The sequence below is a fragment of the Heloderma suspectum genome, chromosome 4 (assembly GCF_057233095.1).
Source record: "Heloderma suspectum isolate Gila_16-S chromosome 4, 16-S_ref, whole genome shotgun sequence".
Lineage (NCBI taxonomy): Eukaryota > Metazoa > Chordata > Lepidosauria > Squamata > Helodermatidae > Heloderma > Heloderma suspectum.
The window spans coordinates 296958489-296970775 of NC_139461.1; the positions used below are offsets into that span (position 1 = coordinate 296958489).

General features: G+C 43.0%; 1 protein-coding gene across 3 annotated transcripts in view; it reads right to left on the bottom strand.

Moving 5' to 3' along the window:
• LOC146348908 (aurora kinase C-like) overlaps nt 1-11598 on the bottom strand; it is a 41191-nt gene extending 29593 nt beyond the window's left edge. Inside the window, exon 1 of one of the 3 annotated variants that reach the window (XM_084848404.1) lies at nt 11498-11598. The gene's annotated coding sequence lies outside the window, so the exon portion shown is untranslated. Of the gene's footprint in view, nt 1-649; nt 711-11497 lie in introns of those variants that run through there. The other 2 variants (XM_084848401.1, XM_084848402.1) reach the window with 2 other exon arrangements.
• Nucleotides 11599-12287: the final 689 nt, after the last annotated feature.

Here is a 12287-nt window from a genome sequence, read left to right on the forward strand (position 1 = left end):
TAGGCAAATTCATGGAGGAGAAGGCTATCAATGGCTACTAGTCCTGATGGCTATATGCCACCTCCAGTAACAGAGGCAGTATGCCTATGTATACCTGTTGCTGGGGGACATGAGTGGGTTACCAATGGGCACCTGTTTGGCCATTGTGAGAACAGAATGCTGGACTAGACACACATTTGCTATGATTCAGCATGGCTCATGTTATTATGTTCCAGTGGCCAATGTATTGTGTATATTATGCATGCATTTGAAGTATTATGTGTCTGCCATTAATCTCCCATTTAAAAATGTAAATGGATAGTAGAAGGCGAATAACACGTCAGTTGAAAATAAATCTGGCTAATAACCCAAAGGCTTGCAAATCCTTTTGTTGACAGGAACTGGTTTAATAGGAGAGAGTATGTTTAAGCCCAGCCCATTTAAAACCATGAAATAATACAAGCTATTCCACCAAAATCTCTGAGCCAAGGACTTTTTACTATACACTCATCGGAATTGGTGATCCTGTAAGTTGGATAAAACAATACACCTAGAGAGCTAATTTACTTGCATAGCATTCACCCCAACCTTTAGCGACACTGGTGTGATTTTCAGTCAAGTGATCCTTTAAAAAAATTACACAGCATATCAATTAATAGACCAATCCAACCTGTAGAAGTCCAGGAGAAAGTGGGGTTCTTGTAGCAGCACTGGCTCAGGCCTTCCCTTCTGTTCAGTCAAAAGCCGTTAGTTATCTCTTTGCTTAGGCCATCTACCTTCTCACATAACAATTGGGCTCAGGTGCAAAAGCAGCTCTTCACTGACCAGAGCCAGGATCAGTTCTTAAAGCTGCGCAACCAGATTGAAGTAGGGGGGCTATGTGTCCTGTGTTACACAGGGCAATCCTCTATTTGAAGGGCTGCCAGAGGACTGTCCTCTATTTTGAAGGCCTATCCAGTCCAAGTCTGGTGTAAAGGTAAAGAACAGTAAGAAGGGAGCACCCAGGGGTCTTGAAATTGCCCATCAACAGCACCTGGACAGCAGACTGAGCAAGGCACACAGGTCACCTGGTCACAGTCTCCCTCACTATTGTGAGATGTCTACTTAAATTGTAATGATTATTTCTAAATGTGCATATATGCATATAAATTAACATATGCAAATTTTATGCAAACCAGTGTCCTCTTGGTGATGCATTTCCTCTTTTTTGGAGATTTATAAGTGGCCACCCTATCAGGGAGACAAGGGTCCAGTACTTAAATAGTTATGGAGATAACAGATGTTTGGCAGCTATTCTTGCCATACAAGGTTGGGGGGAACATCTGTTTGAGATTCCTCTTGTTGCCCAACTCTTAAAAGTACAGAGACTCTGTCCTCCTTTACACTATATCATTCTTGCTGGAGTATCATGAGCCTTATTCTAGAAAGCCTTTCTTAAAAGCCCATCTGGAAGAGTGAAAAACAAGCAAATTTGCCTCTTGTTCTAGCGCTCTCTAAGAGACAGTTGACGTAACCTCACATCTATAGTCACAGGGAAAAATAGAGTGCACCTTAGATATGGGGACATGGGAAGAAACAGATGTGGAAAAGCAAATGCAGGAACTATGAGCAATGCAGAGGAAAATAGGACATGATACTACTAGGAAATCTTGCCACAGTGCAGATGGGGCTCTGTTCTATGATCCAGTATTTTTTTTTTATCAGTCTTTATTGCCTTTTTATATACAAGCAACATGGTCATTAAAAACAATGTTTGTGAGCAATAAGAAAAACTCAACACAGGAAGTACAAGAAGAAAATAAAATAAACTAGGTATAGTACTTTCACTAACAGATTAATGTGCACATTCACCATCACTCATAAACTAACATGCAATTTCCTTCCCTTTGGTTTTCAGGTGAGTATACCAGTCCAGAACGAAGCTTGGGCATCTGGAGGACGTAATCCAGATGAACCTTCATTCATATATGTTAAAAAGTAGAAGCACATTTCTATGAAGCAATTAACCTCAGATCAATCTACTATGAGATGTTAATTTTTCAGCAAATGCTATTTGCTAGACCTTTCCAGTCATCCAGTGCTGACTCCCTGGGCAACTCACCCTCAGCGGGTCCCCTGCCTCAGTGAGTCTACCTTCTCACCATTATTGGCACCCAACAGCTATTGCTCATTTTCTTTCTCGTGATTGTTACCACTTGCTTCCTTGACAGACAGAGAGCCAGTGAGCAAGCAGGCAGTGGCATCTCCTGCTCCTCTTTCTCGCCACCACCATTGTCTGGGCCAGAGCGAGAGGCAGGTGAACAAGCAGGTTGCAACAGTGAAGAGGAGGAACAACTCCAGGAGGCTCTTGTCAGTGGGTCCTGCTGCGGTGTGGGCCCTCAGCAATATCCCAAGAATGTTTTCCTATTCTTTACTAATTTCATTTATGCTTGCAGCAGCAACAGAGGTATTATTTCTTGAAATAATACTTGCTTTCACTGTCTGGAAACAAAGCTGTTTGATTACTTATTTAGTTATATATGATACAGGCCAAATACTCATGACCAGATGTTTTGCTGCAGATGACATTCCCACCACATGTGGATTAAAGACCCTCTCGTTTTGCAGTCATTTGCCACCTGCCTTTTCTGGCCCTGCTTCTGTGCCAAGGGTTATATAGGCCAAACAGGTTGGCTTTCAACCTGGCTTAGGGTTGCCAGTCTTTTAAACTGGCCCAGCTCCTGTGCCTTAACATCATTATGGCAAAGAAGTGGCTGGTGGTTTTTCCAATCACTTTAGCTTCAGACCAGGAAAAACTTCTTTTAAATTCCTGTGTGCTGGTTACTGTTAAAGGCACAGGGCAGGACCAATAAAAAGAAGTTGGCAACCCTGGTATCATTCATGATTATTTATTTGTTCTAATCACAGGCCATTACAAAAATAACAATGAAAAGGAGAAACCAAACAATAAAAAACCCAATTTAAAACCTGGTGAAATGAGCAACAGGAGGTCTGGTTCAAGAGAAGAGACTGCAAAGGTGCAATCCTAAGCACACTTACTAGAGAGTAAGTCCCATTGAACTAAGAGGGACGTTGTTGTTGTTCAGTCGTTCAGTCGTGTCCGACTCTTCGTGACCCCATGGACCATAGCACGCCAGGCCTTCCTGTCCTGCGCTCTCTCCCGGAGCGTGCTCAAGTTCATATTCATTGCATCCGTGATGCTATCTAGCCATCTCATCCTCTGCCGTCCCCTTCTCCTTTTGCCTTCAGTCTTTCCCAGCATCAGGGTCTTTTCCAGGGAGTTTTCTCTTCGCATTAGGTGGCCAAAATATTGGAGCTTCAGCTTCATTATCTGTCCTTCCAATGAGCACTCAGGGTTGATTTCCTTTAGGATGGACTGATTTGACCTCCTTGCAGTCCAGGGGACTCGTAAGAGTCTTCTCCAGCACCACAGTTCGAAAGCATCAATTCTTCGGCGCTCAGCCTTCCTTATAGTCCAGCTCTCACAGCCATACATTACTACTGGGAAAACCATAGCTTTGATTAGACGGACTTTTGTCGGCAAGGTGATGTCTCTGCTTCTTACTATGCTGTCTAGGTTGGTCATAGCTTTCCTCCCAAGGAGCAAGCGTCTTTTAATTTCATGGCTACAGTCACCGTCTGTGGTGATCTTGGAGCCCAAGAAAGTAAAATCTGTCACTGCTTCCATTTCTTCCCCTTCTATATGCCAGGAAGTGATGGGGCCAGATGCCATGATCTTCGTTTTTTTAATGTTGAGTTTCAAACCAGCTTTTGCACTCTCCTCTTTCACCCTCAACAAGAAGCTCTTTAGATCCTCTTTGCTTTCTGCCATTAGGGTGGTATCGTCTGCATATCGGAGGTTGTTGATAATTCTCCCAGCAATCTTAATTCCGACCTCTGATTCATCCAACCCAGCATTTCTCATGATGTACTCTGCATATAAGTTAAATAAGCAAGGCGACAATATGCAGCCTTGTCGTACTCCTTTCCCAATTTTGAACCAATCGGTTGTTCCATGTCTGATTCTTACTGTTGCTTCTTGACCCTCGTACAGGTTTCTCAGGAGACAGGTAAGGTGGTCTGGTACTCCCATCACTTTAAGAATTTGCCACAGTTTGTTGTGATCCACACAATCAAAGGCTTTAGCGTAGTCAATGAAGCAGAAAAAGACGTTTTTCTGGAATTCTCTTGCTTTCTCCATGATGCAGCGAATGTTGGCGATTTGGTCTCTAGTTCCTCTGCCTCTTCTAAATCCAGCTTGTACTTCCGGTAGTTCTCGGTTCGCATACTGCTGAAGCCTAGCTTGTAGGATTTTGAGCATCACCTTGCTGGCATGTGAAATGAGCGCAATGGTGCGGTAGTTTGAACACTCTTTGGTGTTGCCCTTCTTTGGAATTGGAATATAAACTGACCTTTTCCAGTCTTGTGGCCACTGTTGAGTGTTCCAGATTTGTTGGCATATTGACTGCAGCACTTTAACAGCATCATCTTTTAGGATTTTAAATAGCTCGGCTGGAATACTGTCATCTCCGCTAGCTTTGTTGTTACTAATGCTTCCTAAGGCCCACTTGACTTCACTCTCGAGGATGTCCGGCTCAAGTTCAGTGAGCGCACTATCATGGCTATCAGGGACATTCAGATCTTTCCTGTATAGTTCTTCTGTGTATTCTTGCCACCTCTTCTTAATCTCATCTGCTTCTGTTAGGTCCCTGCCTTCTTTGTCCTTTATCATGCCCGTCTTTGCACAAAACGTTCCCTTGAGATCTCCAATTTTCTTGAAGAGATCTCTAGTCTTTCCCATTCTGTTGTTTTCCTCAATTTCTTTGCATTGTTCATTTAAGAAGGCCGTTTTGTCTCTCCTTGCTATTCTCTGGAACTCTGCATTCAGTTGGGTATATCTTCCCCTTTCTCCCTTGCTTTTCGCTTCCCTTCTTTCGTGAGCTACTTGTAAAGCCTCATCAGACAGCCACTTGGCTTTCTTGCATTTCTTTTTCTTTGGGATGGATTTCGTTGCTGCCTCCTGAACAATGTTACGGACCTCTGTCCATAGTTCTTCAGGCACTCTGTCTATCAGGTCTAATCCCTGAAATCTATTCCTCACCTCCACTGTATATTCATAAGGGATATGATTTAGGTCATACCTGAACGGTTTAGTGGTTTTCCCGACGTTCTTCAATTTAAGCTGAAATTTTGCAAGAAGCAGCTCATGATCTGAGCCACAGTCAGCTCCAGGTCTTGTTTTTACTGACTGTATGGAGCTTCTCCATCTTTGGCTGCAAAGGACATAATCTGATTTCGATATTGACCATCTGGTGACGTCCATGTGTAGAGTCGCCTCTTGTGCTGTTGGAAAAGAGTGTTTGCTATGATCAGCGTGTTCTTTTGGCAAAACTCTATTAGCTTTTGTCCTGCTTCATTTTGTACACCAAGGCCATGCCTGCCTGTTATCCCGGTGATTTCTTGACTTCCTACTTTAGCATTCCAATCCCCTATGATGAAGAGGACATCTTTTTTTGGTGTTAGTTCTAGAAGGTGTTGTAGGTCTTCATAGAACCGATCAACCTCAGCTTCTTCGGCCTCAGTGGTTGGGGCATAGACTTGAATTACTGTGATGTTGAATGGTTTGCCTTGGATTCGTACTGAGATCATTCTATCATTTTTAAGATTGTACCCCAGTACTGCTTTTCCCACCCTTTTGTTGACTATGAGTGCTACTCCATTTCTTCTAAGGGATTCTTGCCCACAATAGTAGATATGATGGTCACCTGAATTAAATTCGCCCATGCCTGTCCATTTTAGTTCGCTGATTCCCAAGATGTCGATGTTCAATCTTGCCATCTCATGTTTGACCACCTCCAGCTTACCTTGATTCATTGATCTGACATTCCAGGTTCCTAAACAATATTGTTCTTTACAGCATCGGATTTTCTTTTCACCACCAGACACATCCACAGCTGAGTGTCCTTTCGGCTTTGGCCCAGCCGCTTCACTCTTTCTGGCGCTACTTGGAAATACCCTCTGCTCTTCCCCAGTAGCATATTGGACACCTTCCGACCTGAGGGGCTCATCTTCTGGCGTCATATCTTTTAGCCTTATGATACGTTCCATGGGGTTTTCTTGGCAAGAATACTGGAGTGGGTTGCCATTTCCTTCTCCAGTGGACCACATTTTGTCAGAACTCTCTGCCATGACCTGTCCGTCTTGGGTGGCCCTGCACGGCATAGCTTATGGCTTCACTGAGTTACGCAAGCCCCTTCGCCACAACAAGGCAGTGATCCATGAAGGGGAAGAGGGACGTACTTCTAAGTAATCATCTTTAAAATAGAACTGCAGAGCTGAAACATCCTAAGCAACCTTTGAGCACTGCATGGGCTCTAATGTTAGGCAACCACCTCAGGCAGCAGGGCCTTGGTGGGATAGATGGGTGAGGGGCCGGGAACTATAACAGGGGTTGGAAGCCTGCCCTATAGCTTCCAGGTTATCTTGCTGCCCTTGGGTGTGTTGAAGACGCTGTCCCATCACCAGTGTTGAAGGGGGAGGGGCTGCAGCTCAGTGGAAGAGCACATGCTTTGCATGCAGAAGGTTCTGGGTTCAATCCGCAGCATTTCTAGGTAGGGCAGGAGATATTCCTTCCTGAAACACTGGAGAACCATTGCCAGTCCCCGTCTACAGTACTGGGCTAGATGGACCCATGGTCTGACTCAGCATAAGGCACCTTCCTGTGGCCCTCTTCAGATTGGCTCACTTGGTGCTGCCTTGATGTCACTACAAGCCCAGGAGAAGACCTTGTTATTTGCCTAGGTATTTCATCATGTAGTGCAAGTTGCCTTGATTATGTTTTTTTTTCCTGTGGTGCTGAATTTTATGGCTTTATTTCCATGGCTGCTTCTGCTGTTTTATTATTGTAGCACTTTATAGTGTTATGTGCTTGGGGTCAGTCTAAATTCCCTTCCAGGGTTCCCTTACAAGTCATTGCCTCTGATTACAAAGAGACTGACGAGTCTCCCCGACTCTGTAACTCTTGAACTGGTAACCTTTGTTCTGCTAGGCCAAGGGGAGGGGAGCCGGTGTAGCAGAAAGTCAGGGTGGTGGAGAGTGGATCTAAGATGGAGGACAGAGCTGGTTTTGGCCCTCTGCAATAAACTCCTAGATAGCTGAGGGGGAGAAGGGATCTGTTGGACTGGTAATATTGTGGCCCCTCATCTTGAGCACAGGGTAAATAAACCTTTTATGAAAGAAACACCACAAGTCTCCAGTGTCCTCCTTCTCAGGATACTCATAGAATAGTAGGGTTGGAAGGGACCTATAAGACTATCAAATCCAACTTATACTGATGAATAAGTGCTGAAGCTCCTGAAACTTCTCACCTCTCAGAAGGGGGTGCAGGAGTGTAACAATATATTTACTGTCTTCATTATCTTATTGTACATTCTTGGGGTTTCAATGAAGGGCAGCAAAGAAATCTTCAAAACAAACAGATAATATTTGCTGCAGATCTGTTGTAGCACATCGCACCATTGAAACCATTCTCAATGTAGACTGGAACTGCATTCCAGTAGGAATCTTCTCAGGCTGATGATGGATAAAAGTTTTAAAGAGAGCTGAAAATGGTTTGAGAGAGACAGCTCTGAGTGGTACACACATTTCTTTTTGTTGCAGCGTTGAATCTGGGCAAACAGCTTTTGCAGATATTTGAAATGCTACCAAGTCCTGCAAAACGCTATTCCGCAAAGGCAAAAGTGGGATGATTATACCCGCTGTAAGAAACAACCTTTTCTCAAGCACCTTTCAACTAAAACTGTCTGTGGTCGTATTTGAAAGTTGGCTTCATTGAGTATTTCCCACTAGAGGGCAGAACAGTGCTGAAAATAGCATGGGAGTAGTCAGTAGTGACATAATTCCTAGTTGTACAATGACTTGTCTCTCCCTATTATTCATAGTAGTAGTTCTTAATTCTCTGCCAGAGATAACTCTTTGGTGTCAGCCAACTCATTTTGTAACCTTGCTAGCTAGTTTTATAACAGTTAGTTATAAAACTTAGTGGCTCCCATGATTTAATATCTAAGGGAGCTTCCTATGTTTACAGAAACAGAATATCTGCTCCAGAGTTCTTAATTCTCTGCCAGAGTTAACTCTTTGGTGTCAGCCAACTCATTTTGTAACCTTGCTAGCTAGTTTTATAACAGTTAGTTATAAAACTTAGTGGCTCCCATGATTTAATATCTAAGGGAGCTTCCTATGTTTACAGAAACAGAATAACTGCTCCAGAGTTCTTAATTCTCTGCCAGAGTTAACTCTTTGGTGTCAGCCAACTCATTTTGTAACCTTTCTAGCGAGTTTTATAACAGTTAGTTATAAAACTTAGTGGCTCCCATGATTTAATATCTAAGGGAGCTTACTATGTTTACAGAAACAGAATATCTGCTCCAGAGTGGAAGGCTTGTGTCATCTGTTCTAGTCTCAAGGAATCCTACACATCTTTTTAAAGCAACAGCAAAAGCATTGCTAAGTGCAGTAAAACAACAATTAAAAAAATAGAAACTATTTTTCTTAATGGGAAAACCAAATCCAAATCCTCTGATCTCCATCTTAGTTTAAAATAGGCCATTTTACAAACACCTGCTTGGGGACCACCTTATATCAGCATCTTGCTTTTAAAAAAAAAAATATTGAGGCTTAATTTCCTTACAATAATTCAGGGTACCGGTATGTTTTGCAGAGTAGATCAAATATTTATTTGTTTGATTTGTATCCCACCTTTCTACCAATAAAATGGCACTCAAGGGGGCCTACTATAATACATAGATAAAAACTTCATTAAAACAGTAATAAAACAATAATAAAATACATTAAAGACACAATTAAACTCAACAGTAACAGAATAAAAACAGCACCCAATCTAACTGATCTGCCTGAATAAAAATGTCTTTGCCTGCCAGCGCAAGGACAGCAGAGAGGGAGCCAACCTAGCCTCCCTTGGCAGGTGTCAAGGGCTTCTTAGAGGGCTCTCTCAGTCTAATCTAGTAGCTAAGTCCAGACACAGACAAAGGGATCTTTTTCAAAGCTTTATTCTTTTTTTATAACTTAACAACTCTACAGGTAGCAACTAGATCTGAGCAGCAGCATCCCTATGCTCTAAGTTGGAACAGTTGGTCTCCGTTTGAAAGGCAATTACTGGCAGACCCCTGAATATAAGGATTAGGGAGAATCCCTCCCCTTTTCCCTTGGATCTCCTGGGCGCAACCGTTCTTTGAGCACCAACCGGGCACTACGCCTCCTTTCCGCGCCCTCCATTTGGCGCCGCTCTCTGCGTCTGCGCCACGCATCCACCAAGTCTGCTATCTGTGCTGGGTCACTCCCTGGACTGCTTTTTAATCTAGGAATGTTGGTGGGAGGAATCTGTCAGCTGTGGGCCCTGGGAAAAAGGGGCGCGCTCCTCTCCCAGGAGCGACTGCTCTTCCTCCGAATCAGAACTACTCTGGGATTCTATGGGCTCAGTGTCCACCCTGACAGCAGGGAATTCCACAGTCTGGGAGCAGCCACTGAGAAGGCCCTTTCTTGCGTCACCAACAAATGTGCCTCTGGAGGTGGTGGTACCAAAAGAAGGGCCTCTCCCAAAGATTTTAAAAATCAGGCAGGCCAGTCTTTCAGGTGTCATAAGAATATAAGAGTCACACTGGATCACACCAAGGGTCCACCCAGTCCAGCATTCTGTTCACACATGCAGGACATGAGTGCAACAGCACCCTTCTGCCCATGTTCCTCAGCAACTGGTGCACATAGGCATACTGCCTCTGATACAGGAGGTAGTATATAGCCATCAGGACTAGTAGCCACTGATAGCCTTCTCCTCCAGGAATTTGTCTAACCCCTTTTAAAGCCATCCAAATTGGTGGCCATCACTATGTCTTGTGGTACTGAATTCCATAGTTTAACTATGTGCTGGGTGTGCCCTGATCCTAAACTGTATAGGTTTTTATAGGCCATAACCAGCACTTTGAATTGTGCCCAGAAGAAGACCTTTAGTAATGAAGCTGCTGTTAGAAGGGAGGCATGTGCTCAGGGGAGGGGGGATTTAGGTGGGAAAAGTTAGCTCTTTCCCAGTGCTATGGCCATGATCCCCCCCCACCGCCGCCACCACCAGTCCCTGGAATGGCTGCAAATGGCACTGTGCCTGGTCACCCTCCCTTTCATTTTTATTTTTAAAGGAAAACTGTGGCCTTGCACTGTGAAGAGAAAGTCTGGTGGACTGCATGAGAAACTGCATTAGTTCGGGCATATATGGGTGGAGTCTCACAACATCAACAAGCTTCCTTCTTTTTTAAATAAAGTAATTAAACTTATGTGCAGGTACACTGCAGCAGATAAGTAGAGATTTAAAACAAAAGGCAACGCAATTCCCAATTCCCTATTCCTCTCTCCCTTCCCATTCTGAGTAACTGCAATTGAAGATAATGTGATTTACTTCTGAGTAAATGTGTTTATCTGGGCTGTTTAGAGCTAGTTATTCCTTGAGGCCATTAATCTTATGTGAATATGCATACCTGTGTAGAAGTGGACACTTAAAAAAAAGAAAAGTCATCCCAACTGCAATGTGCTGCCTTTCTCAAGAGTTAGGCTCATTTGGGGGGGGGGGGACACGATCAGTGGAGGGTGAAGCCAACTCCTCTCCTCAGGTCCACCCTTTGCTGATGCAACTTTCCCTTCCTCCTCATAGTGCTGCTTTCCCAGCTGCCACTGAAGCCAGTATTGCAAATTGAGATCACACAGACTCCCAAACTGCACTGAAGACGGAATAACGGGAAAATCATCACACAATTACTTTGCAAAAATGCGGGTTTTACGGCATGAAAAACTGGGATTGATGCAGATTGGGGGTAACGTCATGTCTCACACCTGTGTGTGAGGTGCAACAGCACTGGAGTAAATCCCCCATGTAGATTCACCCCAGGATTCTGTTCCCACAGCAGCTAGCCAGAACCAGATGCCACAGGGAAGTCCACAAGCAAGACAGAACAGTAACAGCACTCTCTCCATTGTGAAAACTGTCAATTTATTTCTACTCTCTGCTTCCCATTCTTTAACCAGCTATTGATCCATAAGTGGACCTCTCCTCTTATTCCATGACTGTCAACTTTGCTCAGGTGTCTTTGATGAGAGACTTTGTCAAAAGCCCTCTGAAAGTCCAGGTAAACAAATGTATACCAGATCACCCATATCTATATGCTTGTTGACACTCTCAAAGAACCTTAAAAGGTTACTTTGAGACAGAACATTTGCATAAGTGATTTTGATTATTCTGCAAGACTTGTCCTTCTATATGCTTGATCATTTTATGCTTACTAGTGCTTTCCACCAATATACCTCTGGATTTCTTTTTTTTAAATTGGTGTTACATTGGCTACTTTCCAGTCCTTTGGTTCAGAGACTGATCTTAGAGACATGATACATATTTTTGTTAAATCAGCAATTTCATATCTGGGTTCTTTAAGAATTCTTATATGGATACCATCTGTACCTGGTGATTTACTTGTTCTCAGTTTGTCAGTGAGGTCCCAAACTTCATCTTTTGTCACCACTATTTGCTTTAGTTCCTCAAACTTCCTTCCTGAAAATATCAGTTCAGACACGGGTATCTGACCTACATTATCTGCAGTGAAGAGTAGATGCAGAAAGAATTAATCAGCTTCTCTGCAATCTCCTTATTGTCCTTTAGTACTCCTTAACCCCCTTATCATCCATTGGTCCAACTCCTCCCTAGCCAGTTTGCTGCTTCTGATGTATTTAAATAAATTTTCATTGTAAGCCTGAATATTCTTAGTGACGTGCACCTCAAAATCCCTTTTTGCTTTCCTTATTGTCTGCTTGCATTTCATTTTAGCAAGTTTGTGTTCCTTTTTGCTCTCATTTGAACAAGAATTCTATTTTCTAAAGGACGCCTTATTTTCTCTAATAGCTTCCTTGAAGTTGCTTGTTACTGTCTTTGTGTGTGTGTGTGTGTGTATATATATATATAAAACAAAATTTGCAGCAAGTTTCAAAGGCTTGCTTTTTATAAAATTAAAATTGCAAAAATGTAGTATCTTTTGGAACTGTTTACTGTGCTTTTCTTTTTTAAACCTCAGTATATAGCCAGAGATATAGATACTCCTGAGGAATACAGTCACATACAATCTTGTGGTGGGGGCAGGTAGAGAAGGAACACTTCAGCTTATAGGATCAATTGTAACTAGGCAAAAATGTTGGTGCTTTAAGGTATGTTAAGATTTGTTAAGTTAAAAACAAAGAACAACACCAACACCCCATCT